A 12573-nucleotide genomic window follows, 5' to 3' on the forward strand; every position below is an offset into this window, starting at 1 on the left:
CACTGCGCATGCGCGGGAAACTGTCAGCGGCTGCTGACGCTCCCGCGCATGCGCCGCCCCGTCTTGTCATTTCTGCGCCAGCTGGCGGGGCAACAAAGGCCGTTTCCGCCAGCTGGCGGGGCGGAAATCCTTCCGGCGCCGGCCTAGCCCCTCAATGTTGGGGCTCGGCCCCCAAAGATGCGGAGCATTCCGCACCTTTGGGGCGGCGCGATGCCCGTCTGATTGGCGCCGTTTTGGGCGCCAGTCGGCGGACATCGCGCCGTTTGGGGAGAATTTCGCCCCAGGTCTCCGAGGTGAAGGGAATGAATCCCAAAGCCTCGGGTCCCTCGGGAATCTGCACATTAGAGTGAGACTTCCTGTCTCGCTCTGATATGCAGATTTGTCAAAAGGCCAACCCGCCCACAGTGGGCGGGAATTACATCGCAACACCTCGCGAGATTGCGTTGGATCTTGCATTGGATCTCGCGAGGCGTTGCAAGCCAGGTAGATCCCGGGAGCGGGGTCTCTCGGCTTTTATCGGCCATGCTGCACCAATGGTGAACTGCTTTTCGGGCACAGCGGGACCATTGGAGCGCGCCTAGACTTTCTGGTAAGTTTAAAGCAAAAGAAAGGATAAGTGTTTATTTTGCCCAATACCTGGAATGTAATCGCAACATATATCCACTCCTCATTCGCAATGACCTAGGCACACAGACACACATGAGATAGTGATTTCTAAAGAAGTACCTCGCACTTAGATGACTTTAAGTCCCAAAATCAATATTACTCTTTTACTCCATAATATCCTTCGGAAGCTTTACAGGTCTAAACATTCTATTTTCAGCTCACTGGAGGTTGAAGGTCTCTGATGATGAATTAATAATGGCACTCCAAGCATCATCAAGTTGGACTTAGATTAGTTGGATTAGCAGGTTGCGACATTCCAGTTGAAGCTGTGGAGGAGCCTCTGTCGTGAAAAAAAGAAGAATCTTCCAGGTATAAAAAACACGCCACTTCTCTGCCCAAAGGGACATTTTCTAGGCAGGGCCCTATTTGCTGTGTGAGCTGCCTTCTCTGAGGTCCTTGTGCTGTCCTTAGCATAATGAGATCTCTACGGTTTCTGGCCAACTTCTGCCATGTGACCACAGAAGCAGTGTTTCCATTATCCACACAAAATGGTTTTATCACATGATGGGGCATGAATGATGGCCATTCATATCTCCTTGTGATAAGATGGTTTCCTTCACACCGATTGTGTGTTTTCAAGTTTACAGATGCCAAGTCCAGGGCACCCATTGTATTTGAGTTCCGGTAAATGTCCAGAGCAGCTGTTAACCCCACAAGTGATCCATTGCATCCTGATGTCTCTTCAATGGAAAGTCCTCCACAAGGACATTTACATTTTGATGACTTTCCAGAGGTATGTGCAGACATGAGTTAATCTGTGTCTGTATGGGATCAACAAAAAAGTCATATGATTCCCTGGAATCCAATTTGTTAAGGTAAATTATCCATATTCTATACTGCTTTTTAAAAGTGAACTGCCCATCTTCCTAATGGGCATATGACGCAGCCATAGCACTCCACAGTTTCCACCCTTACTTTCATATCCTTGGATACATCCACGCAGTTCTGCTGATTTATCGTGGTTAACTACAGTCAACCGATCCAATATCCCCTCTTTACCAAATGTTAGCCCATCCAGTGTCTTAGCTACCTTCTCTTTTATTACACCCAACCCTAATTGCGAATTGCACCAAACTGTCTGTCCCTTTCAAGTCTATCACCATCCTCCTCAGTTCACAATATCCCCACGCTTTGTGACATCGGCAAATTTGGTATTTGTGTCCTTCAGTCCTTAAAAACAACCTTTCACCACCACTTTCTGTTTTGTGTCACTGTTCAACTTGCAATCTATGCTACCACGGTCCTTTTTATTCCATGGGCTTCAAACTTTCTGCAAAGCCTAGTATGTGGTACTTTATGAAATGCCTTTTGAACGTCCACAAGGACCACATCAATCACATTGTCCTTACTTGTCACCTCATCAAAAAATATCAGTCAAGTTGGCTGATTTACCTTTAACAGCTACATCCTGGCTTTCCTTAATTAATCTGCACTTGCCTAAGCATCTGTCCCAGGTTACTGAGCTGAATTTTGTGAGTTTGTTCAGTGACAGGAGTCAATCAAAGCTCAGTGTACAGAATCAACCAACTCGTCCACGGATTTGAGTAATACGACCAGAGGACCTAGCTAAGGAAGTGGCTATGGAAATGGTCTCAGCCAAGCAGCCTGAAGTTTTCTGGTAACTTCTTGCGGGCCCTCCTGCAGGCAGTAACTGAGCAATGGGAGATACTGCTGCCACGTGGAAGCCTCCACATCATGGCAAGAAAGCCTGGACGTGGTGGCAGCTATTAGTGAGCAGCCTTGGGGTTGTCTGCAGGATGTGGGTGCTGTGTCAGAAGAGGCGAATGACCTTCTCCACCGTGCAAGGGAGAATAAAGAAGCCCCTTTGTATCTTGAAGACATTTATATGTGTGGGAATGCATGTGGTGGGGCTGGAAAGTGGTTAGCACCATTCACCAAGTTAAACCTTATCCAATAAGACTCTCTAGGACTAGACAGGGTGGTAGGTATAATGATATGTAGACTGACATGAAACTAAGGGGTTAATCAGAACACCCGGCTGTGGCATGACCATGTGGCCTAGATTCCAGTTGTACAGTTAGTCATTATCACTGAGTTACTAGAGGTAGATCAGCAGAGTGTCGAACTCATTTAACTAGTTGTTGTTACTGAATAAATCCTTTCAACTTACTTCAAGGACTGGAGTGTCTTTCAATGTCGTCTATGGTCAGTATCAACTTATGTTAATCAAACAGCATAACATAACATGGTACCGGTAATGGCTGCTGCATCTACCAAGTAAATTCAGTAAGTTTAGGGAAACAATCAAGACAGCTATTCGACAACAGAAGCATCACTATGACAAACCTGCAACTGATCTGGATGCGCTATCTCCAGCAGACACCGTCAGAATTAAAATACCTGATGGTGGCTGGTCTGCTCCAGCTGTTGTGATTCGACAAGCTGCACCCAGTTCCTACGTGATACAAATGGCTGATGGTACCAATATCCGCAGAAATCGAAGGGCACTTCAGAAAATACGGCCACCACTGATCGCCCCTTCAATGCCGTTTGTTGAGGCAATGCCTCAAGACATCCTGACCGACGTTTCCACTGGTCGTGAGACACACACAACGATCAAGCCACCGACATCTCCACCGCCGCTTCTCAGGAGGTCATCAAGGACGAGGCGGAGGCCTCAAAGACTGAACCTGTGAACATTTTCTCTTCCCTGTTTGCTCTGTATATAAAAAAAATGTACATATCATATCATTATAACTAGCTTTGCCGCACAATTTCCCTAGTAAAACACCTGTAATGTTAAAAAAAAGGGAGATGCAATGATGTATCGACTGACATGAAACTGAGGGGTTAATCAGAACACCCAGCTGTGGCACAACCACTAGAGAGCACTACACAACTCATTATAAAACCAGACACACACTAGACCCTCCCTCTCACTCCTGGCAGGGACTGTAGGATTAGCACCAGAATAGTTTAGATCTCAGGCTGGGTCACCACATGTGGCTTAGATCCCAGTTGTACAGTTAGTCATTATCACTGAGTTACTAGAGTTAGATCAGCAGAGTGTCAAACTCATTTATCTAGTTGTTGTTACTGAATAAACCCTTTCAAATTACTTCAAGGACTGGAGTGTCTTTCAACGTCGTCTATGGTCAGTAGCAACTTATGTTAATCAAACAGCATAACATAACAGTAGGCATGTCTCGAAGGGGGAAGTCCTGCAATATGTTGGGCACATGGACCAGTGCTAGTGTGGAAGAGAATGTAAGCCTTAGCCATATCAAAGAGGGACTCATGAATCTCCTTTTGTCCTCACAGGAGAAGAGGAAGCACAATGTGGTGGGACACAACCATACTAATGGTGGTGTTCCACATCTGGCTGTGCTGATGCTAATGGAGGAGGACATTTTTGAGTTGGCATGTGATCAGAGGGCGCGATCTACTGGTCGAGCAGAGGCAGGGATTTTAGAGGAGGGTAAGAATGAAGGGGAATACTTGCGATGGGGAGTAGTTCAGAAATAGAGGCTAACGGGTCTAGGAGTAGAAGGCTATTCCCATTATTCCCCTATGTTCTTACATCAATTAATGTTTGAATAGTTCTATACACAATATCAGAATGCAGCAGAAGCTACTTTGCTTCATTAATGTTCATGTGTACTCACTGCTGTTCTTTATTCATCAGATGGATCATCGTCCAGACCAGTGAGGATCCGGATGGTCAACCATTAACCTCTGAGGGAGGGACCCTCAAATGCTACTGCATCACCTCCTTGCTCCACCTCACACATCACCTCAGATATTGGCAGCTTGGTGGGTTTGAGCTCATCAGTACTGAAGGTTGCACACACAGGGGAAATCACATGACATTTGCCTGAGGAGCTGTTGGAGACTGAGAGTTCCCAGAGTGCTGACAGCCAGAGGAGTGTTGGAAACTAGGAAGGTGCTGAGACCCAGGCAGATGATGAGCACCTGCAGCTATCCATTACGTGGCAAATGCTGGATGTCTAGTGGAATGTCCACAGAAAAGTAGCGGAGCTTCCGGAGGGTTTGCAGCCATGGTTTTTACAATGGAGAAGTCCATGTGGAACATGAGCACACGCAGTCATCTTCAGCTCTGGATGCACAGCACTCTCTATCGAGAGATTGGAAACTCTTATGAAGCAACAGGTGGGGTTGCTGGGTTATGGGAACAGGGTGAAGCTGTGGGCTTGGGTGGGGTGCTCTTTCCAAGGGCCGGTGCAGACTCGATGGGCCAAATGGCCTCCTCTGCACTGTAAATTCTATAATAACTCCAGGAGCTCCATGAAGAGTTTCTGGGTTTGCATTCAGATCTGCAAGCTCACCCTTTGGCAGTGATCTCAGCAGGGCATTGCCAGTGTGAGAGATGGATGAAGCACCTGGTGACTCTGCTCGTCCATCTATGATGAGCAGGGAAGTACAAACAAGCCTCATGTTGGCGGATGAGCAGCAGCTATCTGCACCTGGGGGCTCCTCTCAGGGTGCTTCTGATGGTGACAGCAGCCCCTCCGCCCCTCTGCCTGTGACTGTCTTGTCTGAAGATACCGCGGCAACTCAGGAGCATCCCATTATTGTGCTGGAATCTCCCTCCGGGCCGAGACCCTAACAGCCTCTGACAACCAAAGGACAACCACCAAGATCATCCAGGTCAATGGGGCATCTGAATCTGCAGCCTGCCTTCAATGCAGCTGGCAGCAATGGGGGAGCACCAAGTCGAAGCATTCATGAATGGTTGAAGAAATCGCTGTAAGCACAGAAGGGCAATCGGGGTGAAATCTTTATGTCTATGACTTCTGTAGTGTTATTCCATATCACTGCATTAAGATCTCACATCATATCACATGTCCTTTCTGTGCTATGCGTGCCACTAAGGCCTGCAACCCAAACCAAAAAAGTAATTGAGCATGATAGCTTTTTCAAAGAGGATATGCAGGAGAAAGATTGTGTCAGGAGGGATCCATGATCGTCAAGCAATAATATAATTGCAGCTTTTCAAGGATATGGAGTGTTCTCTTTAGAACCGTACCGGAAACTTCTTTCAATAAGAGCTTCCCCCATCCTCCTGGCTCCCAAAAGCTTCTGCTTTGCTAAGTCCTCAGCATGAGCCTGCGGCTATGCAGGTTCCTCCTCGGAGTCTGTTTTGGAGTCGCCCTCAAAGGTTAACGACTGCACTCTTCCTCCTCCATCTGGTCTCCCCACGAGAGAGCCAGATTGTGCAGGACACAGCGCTCAACAACAATTAACGACACGCCATCTGGTACAATGCTGACACAATTCTCTGACTGTAATCTAACCAATGTTCGGTACAAAATCAACTGTCTCTCTTTATCCTTGTCATCTACATCTCAAACCCAAAATGATAATTGGAGTTTAATTGGAGTTAAACAAGAGTCTGTGCAATAAAATTGTTTGATGAATATTAAATACACTTGAAAAATCAGACAGTTATTAAAATTCCTCCTCATTCTACTTGAGATAATGCTCATTTACATCCTTTGTTTTGACCCACCAATGAGTCGAAGCAATCTTTCAATTTAGCTCTCAAATCCTTTCATAATTTTGAAAGCCTTGATTAGATCTCTTCACTTAAACTTTGCAATCATATGCAGAATTTCATAATGTCCATGGGCATGTGACTAGGTAGCACTCAAACCTTCACGGAGTGAATTGTACTCCTCCAGCTCTAGTATGTTGGGGCCATTTTAATAGAGTTAATGCATTTAGACGTTACAGCAACACTTTGCACTTATATAGAGCCTGCTTCGTAGAGGCCTTGATGAGGTTACAGAGATAGGGAGGGGCAATATCATGAAGAGATGTAAACACAAAGATGATCATTTTAAAATCAAGGTGTTGGTCAACTGGGAACCAATGGGGGTCAACAAGCACAGGGATGATGAGTGAATGAGACTCGGTGTGAGTTAGCATACAGGCAACCAAGTTTTTTAAATCTTTTTTTTTGGACACTAAGGGCAATTTATCATGGCCAATCCACCTAACCTGCACATCTTTGGACTGTGGGAGGAAACCGGAGCACCCGGAGGAAACCCACGCAGACACGGGGAGAACGTGCAGACTCTGCACAGACTGTGAGCCAAGCCGGGAATCGAACCTGGGACCCTGGAGCTGTGAAGCAACTTATTTAATCACTGTGCTACCGTGCTGCCCCAGGCAGCAGAGTTTACTTTAGATTTCACAGAGACAACCACTCCCTACGTTCTGTCTCGCAGCGAGTACCACAGAACCTCAATATCTCAACCCTATTACAGGTCCCAAACTACATAATTTAGAGAGTTAAATTATGAAGATAGCTTGCATCAACTTATATTCCCTGAAGTATAGAAGACCTATACTGACATCTATTTGAGGTGGTTAAGATGATTAAAAGATATGGGGCTCGATTCAATCAAATGGGAACAACGTTCCATAGCGAGCGTGTTTAACCGCGTGTTTCCCGGTGCTTGCAATGCAAAGAAACATATGGCTATACAACGCGACTCAGGTTGGATAAAGTGCCTGAATGGGGAACGCACAGCCGAGGCTGCACATAGGCCCATTTTGTACACTGTGGAGCTCCACTCGCCCGAACTCCCCAATATAGTGAGTCAATCTCCGAGGCCCCTGAAGCGATCCTTGGCCTCCCCCTCCCCAAACACACTATGGGAGGGTCGCTGGCCAGATCATGCGCATGGGAAAATGCCAGCTTGGCAGTGCCCATAGGAGCTTGCAATGCCAGGCTGGCACCCAGGTGCCACTGCCAGGATGCCAGGCTGGCACCAGCAACACCAGGGCACCACCCTGCCCAATGGGCAGCCTCCGATCCCTTGGGAGACCCCCACAAATGCCGTTCCATCTAGTCCCCATGTGTGGGGACCAGTGCTAAACGGCGCTCATCCAAGGCAAAAGGGATGAATCCCAAAGCCTCAGGTACCTCGGAAATCTGCACATTAGAGTGAGGCTAACTGCTTCGCTCTAACATGCAGATTTGCCAAAAAGTGATTCCGTCCACAACGGGTGGGATTTACATCGCAACACCTCGCGAGATTGCGTTGGATCTCACGCTGCGTTGCAAGCCGGGTAGGTCCCGGGAGCGGGGCCTCCCGGCTTTCATAGACTATGCTGCGCCATGACGAGCTGATTTTCCGGCACAGCGTGGTCATTGGATCACGCCCATGATAAGAGAAGATCGAGAGAAACTATCCCCCTCGTGAGGAGTCCAGAATGAGGAGGCATAACAATCTTAGAGCTCGGGCTGTGCAGGAGTGCTTCATGAACCACTTCTTCACACAAAGGGTAATGGAAATCTAGAACTCCATCCCTCAAAAAAGTAGTTGAGGCTGGATTATTTGAAAATTTCAAAGCTGAGATTAATAGAGTTTCGTTAGACACGTGTATTACGGGATATGGAGCCGAAACAGGTAAAAAGATTTAAGGTACCGATCAGCTGTGATCTGATTAAGTGGTGGAGAATGTTCAAAGGGCTGATGTGCCGACTCCAGGTCCTGTATCCTCATGCTTTGAATACCAATCTGTTGAATGAAGAAACTGAACATGCCAGTTTTGATTCATGTGTAATTTATGTCTCAAATTACTAGAGATTCCAAAAGAAAGTCACCAATTTACCAAAACAAACAATTAAACCCCGGGGCAAGAGATTAAAACAGAAATAATGCAAAGCGCACTTGAGAGAAATTGTGTTCTCTAATACTCTCATTGAAATTTACGAAACTTAATTTGATATGCATTTTAAAGGTAGAAGGTGGGGATTCTGTTATCAGAAAAGCATTTTAGATAAAACCAAAAGTTAAAGTGGAAAATCCGCTTCCCACAGTGTTGGTTTTTTTTTTAAGGTGGAAGGACTAAATCCTGCATAGCTCAGTCAACTTTGTCAAGTGGGGGTGCTGATTTGGAATCTCATTAAACAAGAACACTGGTCACTAAATAAGCCTTATTGTGTTATAAACCCATCTCTGACCAAGGTCTGTTATTATATACTGAAATTTGAGCAAATAATTCAGGTTAACACTTCAGTGCAGTACTGGAGGAATGCTGCACTGTGCAATACCATCTTTCAGAAAAGACATGGGACAGAAGTTGACACTCCCCCACCACTAGCTTTTTAGGTAGGGTGGGGAGCATGAAATTGAAAGGATGGGTTGCCTCCAGGTTCCCAACTGCCCTGACCGTGCAGGAAATTTATGCTGGGGTGGGCATTGCCTGAGATTGAAAGCCCGCCCTTGCCCCAATTGAGGCCTTTAAGTGGCCAATTATTGGCTACTTAAGGGCTGTTCCCCACCCAGTCTCGATCTTGAGTCTGGCAGGAGGATTGAACTTGCTTGAGAAAAAGCTGAAGATCAAAAGGTTTACATCTCAGTGGGAAGTGGGGGACACCCCCATCAGAAGTCAGGCATCCCATTAAATCTGGCAGCCTCCAGTCTACCCTACCCTCCATCCCCCACCTCCCCCGTCTCCTTCCCGGCCTCCCCCCGATCGTCCTCTTTGTGCACCTCTGGCCTTCCTTACTATCCCTGCCCTTCGATCCTTGGAATCGAACAGAGTGTCTGGTACCCGGACCTAGGTTACGAGATCCTCCTGCATTTCTTCTTCTGCCCACTGGGGTTAGAGAGCTGCTGGCCAATCTGAGGGGTGGACGTCCAGTCTGCAGCCGCTTGACACTCATTCGAATGTGAAATAGCTGCGGCTCACTCGGTGTCTTCAGCGGCTCTCTGGATGGCAGGAAGTGAGAACCCACCATCTGAAAAATTCGGGCCATGGAACTGAGGTCCTATGTGTCCTGTCAGAAGGCCATTAAAGATTCTAGAGCACTATTTGAAGAAGACCAGGGCATTGTCCTGGTGCTCGAGCCAATGTTTATCCCTCAATTTGTCCCTAAAACAGATTACCTTGTCATTTATTCTATCTCATTGCTGTTTGTGGGATTTTGCTATGCAATGGCTGCACTTTTTCCCACATTAAACAGTGACTACATTTCAGAAAAATGTTAAACAGGTGAAAAGCACTTTGGGTTGCCCCGGGGTTGTGAAAGGTGTCATGTTAATGCAAGCTCTTCCCTTTATGTCTGGCAAGGCTCAGCAGTGAGAGCAAAGCTACTCAAAGTTCACCTTCATGAATCCAAATCCATATAATACACTCAAGAGCAATGGAAGTACTTTTGACATAGACAAATATATGCTCTCAATAAGTATCCACAGCAATGCCAATCCCATTAACTACAACTGTACAAGTGTGACGAGATGTATTTAAAAAATATTTGGGAGGGGGTCCTATTGTGTTCTTCTATGAAGCAGGTTTGACGGTCTGTATATGAAATTAATTTATTTAAGTTGGGGACTGATCATCTGGTAGGGTTTGAGATATGAAGGGAATGTAAATGTTAAAGGAATACATTTGAATTAGGTAAGGGCAGGTAAATGTTCTATAAATAACACGCAAGGGGTAGAAATTTGCATTAGGCGATAAGTAAAGGTTTGGATTTTCAGCTGTTAAATTTCAAAGGAGAGGAAAGGTTTTAAAACTTGGAAAAGGTCAAAATTAGTAAGGAAAGATTATTATATTTTATTTGACCAGAAAGTGGGGGGCAGGGAGAGCATGAAAGATCTTTTATTTTGGGAATGTTACATTTCAAAGAGGTGCTAAGGAGAATGGAATCAAAGATGAAACAGAAAAATAATATTTAAGGAGCAATGTTGAGCTGTGTTAGGTTTTGGCTGTTTGAGGAAGATCTGCTAGCAACAGATCTGGGCAGGAAGAGATGAAGTTTAAATCAGTCATTCGGTCAAGCCAGAAAAGTCTTGAGGCTGCAAAAGGCAATTTTGTGTCTGAGGTTTTGTATTTCCACAGCAGAGTGGAAAAGAGAATTGAGAGGTTGTGTGGTATGCCTCACTAAATCTTGTGAGTACTATTACTGGACTTTTACAGTTAAACATCTATAAGGAATTGTTCCCTGGAATGTATTTACTTTAGAAACTGACCAAGTGGGGAATCCTTTGGGAAAATGTTTTATGAAGCAAAATCTGACTGTGTAACTGTGATTTTGGGTATTTCATTTTTATTTTCTGTTGTTGATAAACGTTTGAATTTAATGTTTAAAATCCCAAAAGTGTTACTGGAATTTGTAGCTTCTAAATTCTGTGGGTTTTTCTTCTCATTGTCAGAATACAAACAAAAAATGGTTGTGATACGTGGGCTAGGTTTCCCTTTGAGATTTGGTCAGCTCAGCAATTAACATCTCGCGGATTATAATAATAGCAATTCTAAATTAAATGAAATGTTAATTTCATTTAGTTATTCACTTGCTTGTGGGTATGTTTGAAAAGAACTGTTTATATCGATGAAATTTCCATTGGAGCAATCTGAACAAATTACTGCCAGAAGTGGCCAAATGACAGGTACCGGACCTTGTGGAGTTTGGCGAGACCTTGATAGACCTGCTTGGGAATGCTGTTTACATCCTTTGCATGATGAATTAAGCAGTTGTGTCTGGATTTTTTTGTTGTTGAAATCATTAATAAACTATCTGGAACATTGATTCAGAAAAAAAAACTATGTTTATCATTTGCAGAGGTGAACTACTTCTGTTCATTAAATCCAAGTACAAAAGTGATAGGAGAGTGTAAGGGGCTGGTTTAGCACAGTGGGCTAAATAGCTGGCTTGCAATGCAGAACAATGCTAGCAGCGCAGGTTCAATTCCCGTGCCAGCCTCCCCAAATAGGCGCTGGAATGTGGCGACTAGGGGCTTTTCACAGTAACTTCATTGAAGCCTACTTGTGACAATAAGCTATTATTATTATTTCTGGGGCTCAAACATAAACTCACCTTAATGAGAACCTGGACTCTGATTTTGAATGCAATTATTATTACAGCACTGTTGATCTGCCTATAATTATGTTTTCATTTTAAACATGTGTTGGGTCCTCCATTTAACAAACCCATTGATTATTAACTGGCCACTACATCAAAGCTTTCCCCAGTACAGCTGTACCACAGCCAGCAGCAGCAGTACTTCATCATGCAAAGCAATAAATCAACTTTAAAAAGGTCAATTTTGCCACACCCTATCAATTTGTAAAATGTTTTGAATGTATGTTTGGTGATAGAATTAATATTGGTCATTTTTTGAAATTCCACATTGGTATTTCATTGAAGTTTTTAAAAATGAACCAGCACTTGAATTTAGACCTGATTAGCCGATAATGGAATACCTCTTCTTCCACTCACTACTGTATTAGCACAATGTATTTGTTGTAAAGTTTCATCATTATTCTATCTTGCTGAATCCATACTATTTTAAATTGACAGTACAACACCTTATAGAGGCTGATAAAATTACCTTATGGGGTGATTAAATCCGTAAAAGGGGCTTTAAAAGCAGAGCCTATATGTGTGACAGTGCTGATGAGACAGAGTTGGTCAAAAAGCTGCTGCCTCTGTTACATCTCGAATGTTCGGCAATGTGGGTGAGCTGAGTATGGTGCTGCTGTGAGCACAATTTCCCTCTTTCTGCTCTAATTCTCATTACTGCGGGTGGAATCCTGGTACCTGCCCGGTCTCTGAAGAACCAATTGGATCATTGTCTCATTGATCTTATAGCAGGTTCCGTCCCATTTTCTACCAAAAATGGGTAATTTGATGCAAAGTGGGGGGTTTTTTGTTTGCATGTTTTTTCTCTCCAAATTGAAATGAGACTTTGTGTCATTTGTGGTGTGACTAACTCTTTATGTGAATAACATAGACACAATATTAACTGGAAAAATTGTATAAATGCTTATATCTTTTCTACTTTGGGAGTAAGAATTTTGATAACTGCTGTGGAGATATTAAGCTGATGTAAGTTGTATGTGAATTGATGAAATTATACTTTTAAGATTAACTCTTATTGGCAAATGGTCTTCGTGTAACGTCGC

At 44.4% G+C, this 12573-nt stretch overlaps 1 protein-coding gene across 1 annotated transcript in view; it reads left to right on the plus strand.

Moving 5' to 3' along the window:
* The window catches only part of pou6f2 (POU class 6 homeobox 2), a 953197-nt gene that overhangs the window by 936091 nt on the left and 4533 nt on the right, over positions 1-12573 (plus strand). The window lies entirely within an intron of this gene.

Source organism: Scyliorhinus torazame, chromosome 11 (genome assembly GCF_047496885.1).
Source record: "Scyliorhinus torazame isolate Kashiwa2021f chromosome 11, sScyTor2.1, whole genome shotgun sequence".
In the NCBI taxonomy this organism is placed as follows: Eukaryota; Metazoa; Chordata; class Chondrichthyes; order Carcharhiniformes; family Scyliorhinidae; genus Scyliorhinus; species Scyliorhinus torazame.